Source organism: Ascaphus truei, chromosome 1 (genome assembly GCF_040206685.1).
Source record: "Ascaphus truei isolate aAscTru1 chromosome 1, aAscTru1.hap1, whole genome shotgun sequence".
Classification (NCBI taxonomy): domain Eukaryota; kingdom Metazoa; phylum Chordata; class Amphibia; order Anura; family Ascaphidae; genus Ascaphus; species Ascaphus truei.
The window spans coordinates 233,281,881-233,294,872 of record NC_134483.1 but is presented as its reverse complement, the minus strand read 5'-3'; the positions used below and the strand labels follow the sequence as shown (position 1 = coordinate 233,294,872).

Genomic DNA, 12,992 nt, shown 5'->3' with positions numbered 1-12,992 from the left:
ACAAAGTGCTTTTAACCAACATGCGTTACATGGAAACACATAGAACAGGGCTCTGCAAATGATAATATGCTCAACACATACATTTTTAAATCCCATTTGAAATAATGAGTTCCTAATTTCCATGGCAGTGATTTCATATGTTCTCATAAATTGGCAGTTAACAAATCTGACATTTCTTTTACCATGGCATTGGAAAAATTAAGGAACAGTGTCCGTTTGGACGTCACAACGTGATACTGGACTCAAGCTGAGGCCCAGAGGGCTAATTGAAAACAAAAGAACTGTCAAAAGTACTATGGATGTTACCACCAAATTTTAACTAATTAATGGTTATCCTGAAGCCAAATTAAATTGAAGGGGAAGAAAAAAAAAAACACTGGCTTTTAGGGATGTCCAGCTACAGTAATTCAAAATTATTACCGAGATATTTAAAGATCTCTTCTAAGCAAATTATTGTGTAAAGGACAGTACAATTCTTATATAACCAAATTAAAATATATTTATTACTGACTTGCCATATGATTTTCTATCTGTGATAGGTCACCTTGTCAACTGTATTGTAAGCCCAAGCTCACCCCATACTTAAATAATGAAAACGAGAATAGCGGGAACTGTATATCAAAGACATTAAGGATTAAAACCATTACCAAAAAGATGACACTTTATAGAATTCTCCTCATCACAGACTGGATTTTCTCATTCTCTTGCCATGTAATTAAAAATGGACTATCCCAAGGGACATTGACATAAAAAAAAACTAATATATTTTCCTGGTGGTCAAAGCATATTCAACATTTCTAATCTATTAAATTGTAAGAACTTTAGAAATATTAAAACTTTAGTAGTTATTACAGTTTTTGCCACATTAAAAGAACACATTTTCCTCTTCTGCTAGATGTGATGTGTTACATATTGTAGCACTGCAATAGACCTTATCTATTTCTTGTTTTCACCTTGCTTCTGGCAGGTCAAACTATTTCATACTGCTGCACTTAGGCGGATTAATACACTTCCCACCCGCAGGCTTATTCCCACCTTACCTGGTAATGCTTTATTTCAGCACCTACAATTGCTTTCTGATTGTTCTACACTACGACCTTTAGCGGCAGATTCACAAAGTTCCGATGCAGTTTGCCACACCCATATTCGGCGTTAACTAACATTCAAGTCAATGTCAGTTCACACCAAACACGAGTGTGATACCCTGCATCGGTACTTATTGAATCTGACGTTGGTTTCTTTGGCAGGTTACTCAACTTCAATGGAGAATTCCATCCAATAGTCTCTCCAATGGCAGGAGGTCCCCGAAGTTGAACCGTGTTATCTTCCGCTATGGAGAACCCTCCATAGGTGCTCTCGCTTACTTCCTGGTTCTTAAATCTCCCACACCACACTGGCTAATAGGAAGCTGCAACACATGACTTCGTTTTAAACCCCCAATTTGTTTCCAGCAGGGGAGGGTACCATTCGGAGGTAGTATCTTCGGAACCAGGAGATGCCAAGAGCTCAAATTAATGCAATTTAGCTCCAGACACCCTGCTTCTCATCAATTTAAAAATAAAACGATTTGGCGGGACCACACATTTAAACAACACATTTTTATTGCGCGAGCCTTTAACACATTTATTGGTCAATGTTGGTTTTGTCCTTCAGCTCCTCCCTCTTGTGTTAAGGTGACCATATTTTTAAAGTCACAAATCGGAACAAAACACAAAATTATTTATTAATCATAAATTATGAATCAATTGTCTCTCACCACTCTCTTGCTCACTCACCTAACCCTCTTCTCTCTTCTCCCTATCACTCTCTGCCTGCTACCCAACTCTCCCCCCCACTCCTCCACCTCTCCCCATTACTCTTACATCCCCTCTTTCGATCGCTCACTCCATGACCCCCACTCCCAACACACTCAAATCGCCCCCACTTCACACCTTTATCACACATACACACCTCTTCCCTCAGCAGAAAAACACACACACACACCCACCTACCCACCAAAAAAAAACCACACACACCTCCCCTGCCAAGAAAAAAACCACACACACTTCCCCCGCCAAGATAAAAAACCACACACACTTCCCCCGCCAAGATAAAAAACCACGCACACCTCCCCTGCCAAGACAAAAACACAGACACACACACCTCCTCCCCACAAACACACACACATTTTACCTTAGTGGGGAAGACCTCTAGGTCCATGCCGGTAACGCGAGCGGATGCAGAAAGCGGGCCCGACTTCCGAGCAGGCCCAACATCCGGTGGTCGAGGTGGTGGTAGTGGAAGCCGGGCTGCAGCTGGGGACCAAAACGTCTCATATGTTCCGGTTTTCAAATTACCGCTCCCAAAACCGGAACAAATGAGATGTTTTACTCCCCCTTTCGGGACACTGGGTCAAGTGCTTTAAAAGCGGTACGGCCTTGGTTAAAGCGGTACGTATGGTCACCTAATCTTGTGTGATAGCACTGTGTGTTGGGGAAGACATGCTTTCCTCTTCCATTGGCAGCTCTCTCCTGCACTCTTCTGTTCACTCGTTCTTGTTTGGCCCTCTGATAATGAGACAGTGAGCACCATTAGAGTATCAAGCTCATGGGGCGGGGATGTGAAGCAAGTGTTCAGATATTCAAAAGCAGAATTGATTTCATGCTCAGAGAAATAATATTTGTGCTTCAAAAAGTGCCCCCCTCCCCTCCCCTTCCTTCCCATGAGGTGCAGAGGGATCGGAGATGTCTGTCAGGGCACATCAACATTGCACAGAAGGATCCCCCCCCCCCCCCACTTCCCGAATCCCCGTGTGAAATGCAGGAGGTGCAGCGGTAGCTGTGTCTCTCTGTATGTGTTTGTCACTCTGTGTGGGTGTGTCTCTCTCTCTCTCTCTCTCTGTGTGTGTGTTTGTCTCTGTATGTGTCTGTGTGTCTCTCTATGTCTGTGTGCGTCTCTGTATGTGTTTGTGTGTGTGTGTGTCTCTGTATGTGTTTGTGTGTGTGACTCTGTGTCTGTGTCTGTGTGTGTATGTATGTGTATGTATGTGTGTGTGTGTGTGTGTCTCTGTGTGTCTGTGTCTGTCTCTCTCTCTGCTAGCAAAAGCAAGATAGGAGATTGTTAGAACATGTTATTTGTACTTTGAGGAAAGCAATGAGTACAGGAATAAACACCTTCCTACACATCCTGTTCTTACTGCTCTCTCATGCTCCCCTCTTTCACTGCTTTGAAATCTGATGCTGGCTGTGCTGATCGCAAAAGGGTTAAGAACCCCCCCCCCCCCCTCCCCACACTGCCACTGCCCCTGCCATATCTGTCTCTCTTTAGTCTGTGTGTGCCCCTCCACCCACCCTTCCCTCCCCTCCCCCCCCTCCCATCCTCCCCATTCTAGCTCATTCTCTCCCCCCCTTCCCTCCCTTTCTCTCCTCTCCCCCTTCCCTCCCATTCTCTCCTCCCCCCTCTTCCCTCCCGTTCCCTCCCCCATTCCCTCCCATCCCTCCCATTCTCTCCCCCCCTTCCCTCCCATTCTCTCCCCCCCTTCCCTCCCATTCTCTCTCCCCCCTTCCCCCCCATTCTCTCCCCCCCCCTCCCTCCCATTCTCTACCCCCCCCCTTCCCTCCCATTCTCTCTCCCCCCTCCCTCCCATTCTCTCTCCCCCCCTTCCCTCACATTCTCTCTCCCTCCCTTCCCTCCCATTCTCTCACCCCCTTCCCTCCCCCTCCCCCCCTTCTCTCCCATTCTCTCCCCCTCCCTTCCCTCCCATTCTCTCCCCCTCCCTTACCTCCCATTCTCTCCCCCTCCCTTCCCTCCCATTCTCTCCCCCTCCCTTCCCTCCCATTCTCTCCCCCTCCCTTCCCTCCCATTCTCTCCCCCTCCCTTCCCTCCCATTCTCTCCCCCTCCCTTCCCTCCCATTCTCTCCCCCTCCCTTCCCTCCCATTCTCTCCCCCTCCCTTCCCTCCCATTCTCTTCCCCTCCCTTCCCTCCCATTCTCTCCCCCTCCCTTCCCTCCCATTCTCTCCCCCTCCCTTCCCTCCCATTCTCTCCCCCCACCCATTCTCTCCCCCTCCCTTCCCTCCCATTCTTTCCATTTTCTCTCTCCCCCCATTCTGCCTGTCGCTCCCATTCTGTGTCTGCCTCTCTCTCCCCATTGGTTATTGAAGTGTCATGTGACCCTGCTAGTTAAAAAATAAACAAAAAAAATCTGCACATTTAATATAGTGGGATTTTTTCCCCCAATTTTTTTTAATTAAATCAAGGGTGCGTCTTAGAATCGAGGAAATAGGGTAAAGGTTTTTTTTTTAGCTTAAGGAATCTTCCCCTTTAGTCTTTCTCTAGAGCAGTAGTGAGCAACACCAGTCTTCGAGGGCCACCAACAGACCAGGTATTAAGGACATCCCTGCTTCAGCGCAGGTGGCTCAATCAGTGGCTCAGTCATTATGACTCAGTCACTGATTGAACCACGTGTGCTGAAGCAGCGATATCCTTAAACCCTGATCTGTTGGTGGCCCTCGAGGGCTGGAGTTGCTCACTACTGCTCTAGAGGCTCTGCAACACAGCGTAATTGGCCTGTCCAAGAAAAGCTGCACATTATATACTAGCTCTGGTGTTCAAAACAAGAACCGATAAATCACTACTGTAAGTGTCCATATAGTAGCTGTTAAAAATATTTAAGAATTTTAAATGCAACACATATTAGACATGATGTTACATGGGTGGCTGGTTTCATTTTGCTCTAACTCAACAATGATATATTTTCATAAATGGGAGCACAGCTTTACAGCAACAGCCTGAGCTGCATGCCGTGTTTCTGTACATTTTTTTTTCTCACTTACCTGAACTGAAGGGAGCCCAGAGCGGATCTGTGCCACCCGTCACCTTGGACTCACATATAGTTACATAGTTACATAGTTACATAGTAGACAAGGTTGAAAAAAGACGTAGGTCCATCAAGTTCAATCTATGCTAAATTTAGACAACAGATACTTTATCCTATATCTATACTTACTTATTGATCCAGATGAAGGCAAACAAAAAACCCCATTAAGGGGAAAAATTAATTCCTTCCTGACTCCAAGAATTGGCAATCGGATTAATCCCTGGATCAACATCCTTCCCATGTATACTTATTTGGTATATCCCTGTATACATTTCCCATCTAAAAATATGTCCAACCTTTTTTTGAACAAATCTATTGTATCTGTCATCACAGTCTCCATGGTAATGAATTCCACATTTTAACTGCCCTTACTGTAAAGAACACTTTCCTTTGTTGCTGGTGAAATTTCCTTTCCTCCAACCTTAAGGGATGACCCTGAGTCCTTAGTACTGCCCGTGGGATGAATAGTTATTTTGAAAGCTCCTTGTATTGTCCCCGAATATATTTGTATATAGTTATCACATCCCTCTTAGACGCCTCTTTTCTAATGTAAATAAATCTCATTTAGCTAGCCTCTCCTCATAAGTTAGATTGTCCATCCCCTTTATTAATTTGGTGACTCTTCTCTGCACTCTCTCTAGTTCCATAATGTCTTTTCTTAGGATTGGTGCCAAAAATTGTACTCCATATTCAAGGTGTGGTCTTACTAGTGCTTTGTAAAGTGGCATAATTATGTTTACTTCCCTTCCATCCATTGCCCGTTTGATGCAAGATAAGATCTTGTTTGCCTTGCAGCTACTGCATGTCATTGGGCACTACTGCTAAGCCTGCAGTCTACAAGCACTCCTAAATCCTTCTCCATCAAGGATTCCCCCAATATATCTCCATTTAATTTGTAAGTCGCCTTTTTATTCTTGCATCCCAAATGCATAACCTTACATTTATCTGTATTAAACCTCATTTGCCATTTACCTGCCCACGTTTCCAGTCTCTCCAAGTCCTTCTGAAGAGAAATTACATCCTGCTCTGATTCTATTACCTTACACAATTTAGTATCATCAGCAAAGATGGAGACTTTGCTCTCGATCCCAACCTCAAGGTCATTAATAAACAAGTTAAAAAGCAGGGGTCCCAGTACCGATCCATGAGGTACTCCACTCACGACTTTAGCCCAACCTGAAAAAGTTCCATTTATGACAACCCTCTGTTGTCTGTCCTTTAACCAGTTTTCAATCCAGGTGCATATACTATTACTGAGTCCAATTTTCTTTATTTTGTACACCAACTTCTTGTGTGAAACCGTATCAAAAGCCTTTGCAAAATCTAAGTAGACCACATCAACTGCATTACCCTGGTCTAAATTCCTACTTACCTCCACAAAGAAACAAATAAGGTTAGTTTGGCAAGATCTATCCTTCATAAATTCATGCTGACTATTACTAATAATTTTGTTTACCATTAGGTATTCCTGAATATTATCCCGTATTAAACCTTCAAGTAGTTTCCCTACTATTGAAGTCAGGGTTACAGGTCTGTAATTTCTCGGTTGTGATCTATCTCCCTTTTTAAATATAGGCACCACATCTGCTTTACGCCAATCTTGTGGTACTGAGCCTGTGGAAATGGAGTCCTTGAATATTAAATATAATGGTTTCGCTATTACTGAGCTTAACTCCTTGAGAACTCTTGGATGTATGCCATCAGGGCCAGGTGCCTTATTTACTTAAATTTTTTCAAGTCGCTTATGAACTTCTTCCTCAGTTAACCAATTGTTCATTAATATGGAGGTTGTGGCTTCCTCCTGCGGCACTACTATTGAACTTGATTCTTCCCTGGTAAACACAGAGGCAAAGAATTTGTTTAATACCTCAGCTTTTTCCTTATCTCCAATAATCTGCCTACCCATCTCACACTGAAAGGGTCCTATCTTTTCTTTTCTCATTTTTTTGTTATTAAGGTACTTAAAGAACTTTTTAGGGTTGACCTTACTTTCTATTTGTAGAGGGAGAGGGGGTTGGCCCGGTATTAAAGGGGTTGCCCCCCATATGGCCACCCCCTGACCTCACCAGGGAGGCAAGGGGTTAACTGGACTGTGGTCCAGGAAGGTGGTTTACACCCTGTCATGTCATGAAAATGTATGTTCCCCTGTTCCCATGTTTCATTATAATCCTGTATTTTAATGTTTTAAAGTGCATTTCTGTATCTCCAGTTCTGGAGGTTGCAGAGAGTTGATATAATGGAACTTATTAATATGTGTAGATATTAAAGTATATATATGGTATTTTGGATCTGATCTGAAAATGCAGACTCCATCTGCTAGGCTAATAAGGTCATGAAGGGCAGCCGGCTGATTGAGACTAAGCACCGTGATCAAAAGTTAACTGCCTGATTGTTTACACTAAGTACTAATCAACAGATCAAGTACTAATCAACAGACTGCCACTCTAATTGTTACCTGAGGGTAGAGAATCATCAAACTGGAGTGGTTTGTAAGTGTTATGTCTACACCTACAAACAATGCAGATACTTCATTTGATAGACTGGTCGTCGCCCCTGATTTAATTATGGGGCTACCCATAGAGTCCCAGTACACATGGGCTAATTAGCTGGGGGGCATGGGTTAATCTGTGTCTCCACGTTAGGGATTGGATACAGATAATTGTTCACCAATAGTCTGTATTCAATGTTAAGAATAGGGTTACACAGGTATATAAACTGTGTCAACCCTACAGTTTTTAGTTCTTCTTCTGATACCATCTTGAATGTCACCGGATTGCTGGAGAATTGCTAGCTGATACTTCTCCATTCCCCAACCCTAAGTAAGTGTTACCTTCTTGTCTGTTAATTGTACTATATTGCTGTGTTCACCTTATTTAAGGAATAAATTATATTTTATTATATCTAAGCCTCGTTCAGTTCAACCCAGATATTTGGTGTTCATTATATCTTGTCATAAGCTACCGTGACATTATTGCAATCCTTTTTTCATTATCCATTTTTGCTAATTTGATTGCCCTTTTGCAATTTTTGTTACATTCCTTATAATTCTGATACAATGTCTCCGTCCCTTCTGACTTAAAGAATCTAAACGCCTTCCTCTTCTTGTCCATTTCCTCCCCTACCTGCTTATTTAGCCACATTGGTTTTGACTTATTTCTTTTATATTTATTACCCAAGGGTATACACTGATAAGTGTGCTTTTCTAACAATGTTTTAAAGACTGCCCATTTATCTTCTACATTTTTCCCTGCAAAAACATCATCCCATTGTATTACTACTAGATTAGACCTCAGTTTATTAAAATCTGCCTTTCTAAAGTTTAAAGTCTTTGTTGAACCCAAGTAATCTGTTTTTTGATAATTTATTTCAAATGAGACCATGTTATGATCACTGTTACCCAAATGTTCCAGGACTTGAATATTTGTTATTACTTCTACATTGTTTGATATGACCAAATCCAGAACTGCCCCTCTCCTGGTTGGTTCCTCAATAATTTGGGTCGTATAATTGTCTTTAAGCACCCCCAAAAACCTGTTTCCTTTTGTTGTAACGCTAATCTCATTGCCCCAGTCTATGTCTGGATAATTAAAATCCTCCATTATGCAAACATGACCCAGTTTTGATGCCTTTTCCATTTGCAAAAGTATTTTAGCTTCCTCAATCTCACAGATATTTGGTGGTTTATAGCATATTCCCACAAACATTTTCTTAATACTTTTACCTCCACTGCTAATTTCTATCCACAAAGTCTCTACATTTTCATCATTCCCTTCATAAACATCATCCCTTATAATAGGTTTTAGATCCGGTTTAACATATAAACATACTCCACCTCCCCTTCTATTTGTTTGATCCTTCCGAAAAAGGGAATAACCCTCTAAATTAACAGTCCAGTCATGAGTTTCATCCCACCATGTTTCTGTAATGCCTATGATATCATACTGCTCCCTTGCAGCTATTAATTCAAGCTCCCCCATTTTATCTGTCAGGCTTCTTGCATTAGCAAGCATGCATCTAAGTTTTTTTTCAGCCTGTACTATTATCTTATCTGCTCCTTCCTTTCTGCTCCCACTTAGTTTAGTCTTTAGAAGTTTTCTAGTATTATCTGTATTTACTATGGGTGTCTCACTGCTTGTCAAACTCGCACTTGCCCCCATTCTACCTCCATACCACCTTGTATCCTCCTCTATTCCATTTAGTTCATTATCTGTTTCATTCCCCTCCCCCCTGACAATTCGGAAGCAATGAATGGCCACACGGTCAGGCTTGCTAAAGCAGCGAATACAAAGCCACAACATTATAGGGTGCGCGGCTGGCCATGTTCATAGTTTTATTACGAATTGGGGGGTCCCTTGAGGTGAGGGGATACCAGTCCAAAAATACTTTTTAATTGGGAGGTCAGTGCCGCTTTAAATGAGTTCCAATGTTTTCACTCTTCCTTATTTAATTTGCTGATGCATTTAAAAGGTAAATAAAAGTTACATTTCAGTACATCTTGTTTTGATACAATTTGTTCTTTCCATTATAGTACAATTAACAAAAAAAGAACAAATAGTCTGACGGCGGCGCAGTGGTTGCAGCTTTAGATACATCTACATCTCAGAAAGCACAATGAACACAGGAGGACACTAATGAAAAAGTGGCGTTTCAAACCTCATTAACGCCACAAAGGTCACACACTACATGGAGATGTCCTTCCTTCGGAGACTTTTACAAGACAGTGAGCTCATCAGTGGCCTCGTTATCATTTTGCTGCAAGAAAACTAGTCAGATTGGATAATAGGACAGGTAGTGGGCAATAATTGCATAGGGATTTAGTATGGTAAGAAGAAGGTGAATGATCACAGCTTCATCTTCATGCTTCAAGGAATCCATACTCTGTATTACTGCCAAACGAAAGTTTACTAAATAAAAAGGATTTAGCCATCCCGTCAGGTCAGAATTAGGAATGACTGATCTGGTTTCCTACTCCCCTGTAATCCATTATGATTTAAATACAGTGCAAAGTTTTGGCCGCAGTGGATGATATTACCTCCTAGCAACTACACTCCCAAATGTCTCTTGGGCTGGCAGTGACAGCAACTATCTGTACAACATTAAAGTATAAAGCCTCGTTTCTAAAAGCTGTGCTACATCTGTGTGCTTATAAGAAAGCTAGAACTCCCTGAACTTCAGGAACAATGTACAGCTTGCTTTTCTAATTAGATTTATTTAGATATAGCACTGGCACAGTCATTAAGCTGTTGTGTCTTTAATACACAAGTGTGTAAGTTTACATGTACTTTGTGTTAAGTTGGGCACATCATTTTAGATTGTAAATCTGTGAGCCCTGACGGTAGTGACTCATCAGGGTCTATTTAACCAAGTCATACACTAGATGTCTGTAAAACTAGTGCCAACAACAGCAATGGATTTGCTTCTTTGATAACTCTGGTGCTGTTTTTTTTAACCGTTTTCCAGTAGAAAAGCTGATAACCCATGCAGTATCTATATTATTCTACAATGTTATGCATTGCATATCACAGTAGAGTTATGCATAAATGAATTATTATTATTTTATATACGTTGAATAGTTATGCATTGGTTTATGCAAACCTAAATCCAAAAAGCACAAAAAAATACAACATGGAATATACAATATTACAGGCTAGTCAGATGGAAGACTAGCAGCACAGATGAAGTTGCCAAGATTGAGTTATAAAAAAATTCTCAGAAAACTCTGGAGTGGATATTCATTAGAAAACCCCACAAATACGTTTTTTACATGTATTTCTCAAAATAGATGTTACTGCGTGACCAGGATAAATATTGAAAGCAAATACTACTCAAAGAATATAAATGAGTAGAAGGATATATGCTCATATTGGAATACTACGTACAGCTCTATACTAAGCACACAATCAGTGATAACAAGAACTATTAATACTGCTAGAAATTGGCACCTATCAGGATGCTCCATTTAATAGAATATCCAAACCATTTAGTCCTCTGTCATAATGAGTAAAAACATTGAAGATCTTCTACACACCTAGAAAAGGCTTTTTTATCTGTGTAAAGTTCTTGAGGATTTCCATCCCCCAATAATTACAACAAAACCCAATAGGATGAAGCCAAGTCTGTTCAAAACAATATTTGCACTTTGCTATTTCGCAAATCTTTGAAGAGCTCTGCTCAAAATGAAAGTCGTTTCAACCCATGTTCCCCCAGCAGTTATAAGTAGATTTATTAACCATGTGCTTGATTATCTCATACTAAACCTGAGCGGCAAAGATATTCTCTTCCACTTAAAACTATAATTGACTCCTTTATAGCCAGTCTGTCAAAGGAATTATTCTGAAATATAAATTCAATGACCAGGAATAAATTAGAATGAAATTGCAGGTATGACTTTCATATCTATCTTTAGTAACAACAATGAAATATATGGATTTTTTTTGGTGTGTTCCTGGACAATGAATTGATTTGTACTAGGAATGCAGGGAGTTATAGGTTTCTATCTAAAGTTACAGATGGATAGATACTGTAGATAGATGTGGCAAACAATGCAATTTTTCTTGCTGGTTAATTGCAGTTACTTTTTATTCAATCCTTCCGTCACGGCAAGAAAGATAGATCGTAACGATGTTACTTTAAGAATGTTAATAAACACACATCAAGGTTTAGAATCACCTTGGAATTATAGCTGATTTGGGTCATGGTAAAAAAATCAAAGAAATTAGGTAAGTAGAGGAACCGCCACTCCCCCACAAATGCTCCATTATACCAATACTGTTGCACAGGCTGAATAAGCCATTGACTGAATAAGAGTGAAGACTATAGAGGTGTATTCACAAGAGGTCTTTTTATCTGTTATAAGAGCTGCAGTGAGCAGCGCACAGCTTCTGTAACCTAGTGTCCACGGCAACCCTAAGCACCTGACAACCAGAGAGAACAAGGAAGAGTGGTCCCAGGGGGGCAGTGAAGGGAGCAAATCCCATCCACACCTCTGACACTACTGAACACACTTGTTCCTAGGAGACAGTCAATCTCTGGTGAATACATGAGAATCTTTGTGCTTTGAAGTACAAGAGTGCAAAGTCTAGAGAGAAGGAACACTAGATTCCTGTAAACATTAAAAAAAAAAATGCTTTCCCCCCCCCCCCCCCCCCGGAAATGGACATCTTTAAATTCAAGAAATACAACAATATAGCAAAGTCAAACATTTGGGGAGAACAAAAATTGAAAGACTGTAGTTTCCAATCCATCTGGTTTTTTTTTTTCTACTGACTAAACATTTACTGCTAATTGTTTTCTTTTTCATAAATGCCCTACCTGAGGCAAAACTCCTTAGTGAATAGGATGTTTAGTAGGCTAGATTTATTACACTGCTTTGTTTAATTTACAAGACGGAAGCTCAAGTTAAAAAAAAACAGCAGGGGAAAAAAAAACTGACAGCATTTAGGTATTTGATGATAGAATCACATCACTTACATTTCTCGGCTTGATTTGATCCCAAGTAAATGGGGAAATAACCACACAGACAACCTGTCAGTTTCTGCTAATCCACTGAAAATACATCCCTCACTTACATTAGTGGCCTGTCAAGACTTTGGTTCCTGGCAAATAGAATAGAGTTTTATTTTTATTTATTTTTAACCTGCTGGTATTTTGTTATCCAAAATCTTCACATTACTATAGGTCAGCGGTGCGCAATCTGTGGGGCGCGACCCCCAGGGGGGGCGCAAGACTGCCGACGGGGGGCGCGGGGTTTACAGAGGCCCCGCGCGCTTCCCGAAGGCACTTAAATTAAGTGCCGGGGGAGCTGCAGGGCCTCTGTAAACCATACTTACCCGTGGCTCCGGCGGCTTCCTCCCGGCGTCGCCATGGCAACGCGGCGTCAAAATGACGCTGCAAGGTCATGTGACGTCACGTTGCTATGGCAACGTGACGTCATTACGCCGGAGCGCGGGTAAGTTGGGGTTGGGGGGGGCGCGGGAGCGAGGGGACAGCCGTTAGGGGGGCGCAGGGAAAAAAGTTTGCGCCCCCCTGCTATAGGTCACCAATATTTCTCTGCTATGTCCTGTGTGTCGGTAATAACTAGAGTAAATCATGAGTTTGAATACGATTAAAAACATCTTGCTGTAAGCAGCGATCAAT

At 41.6% G+C, this 12,992-nt stretch overlaps 1 protein-coding gene across 3 annotated transcripts in view; it reads right to left on the bottom strand.

The window, feature by feature from the left end:
- Positions 1-12,992, bottom strand: part of EFNA5 (ephrin A5) — a 331,738-nt gene that overhangs the window by 191,744 nt on the left and 127,002 nt on the right. Inside the window, exon 1 of one of the 3 annotated variants that reach the window (XM_075602109.1) lies at positions 2,173-2,644. The exons of the other annotated variants lie outside the window; for them this stretch is intronic. The gene's annotated coding sequence lies outside the window, so the exon portion shown is untranslated. Of the gene's footprint in view, positions 1-2,172; positions 2,645-12,992 lie in introns of those variants that run through there. 3 annotated transcript variants of the gene reach the window in all.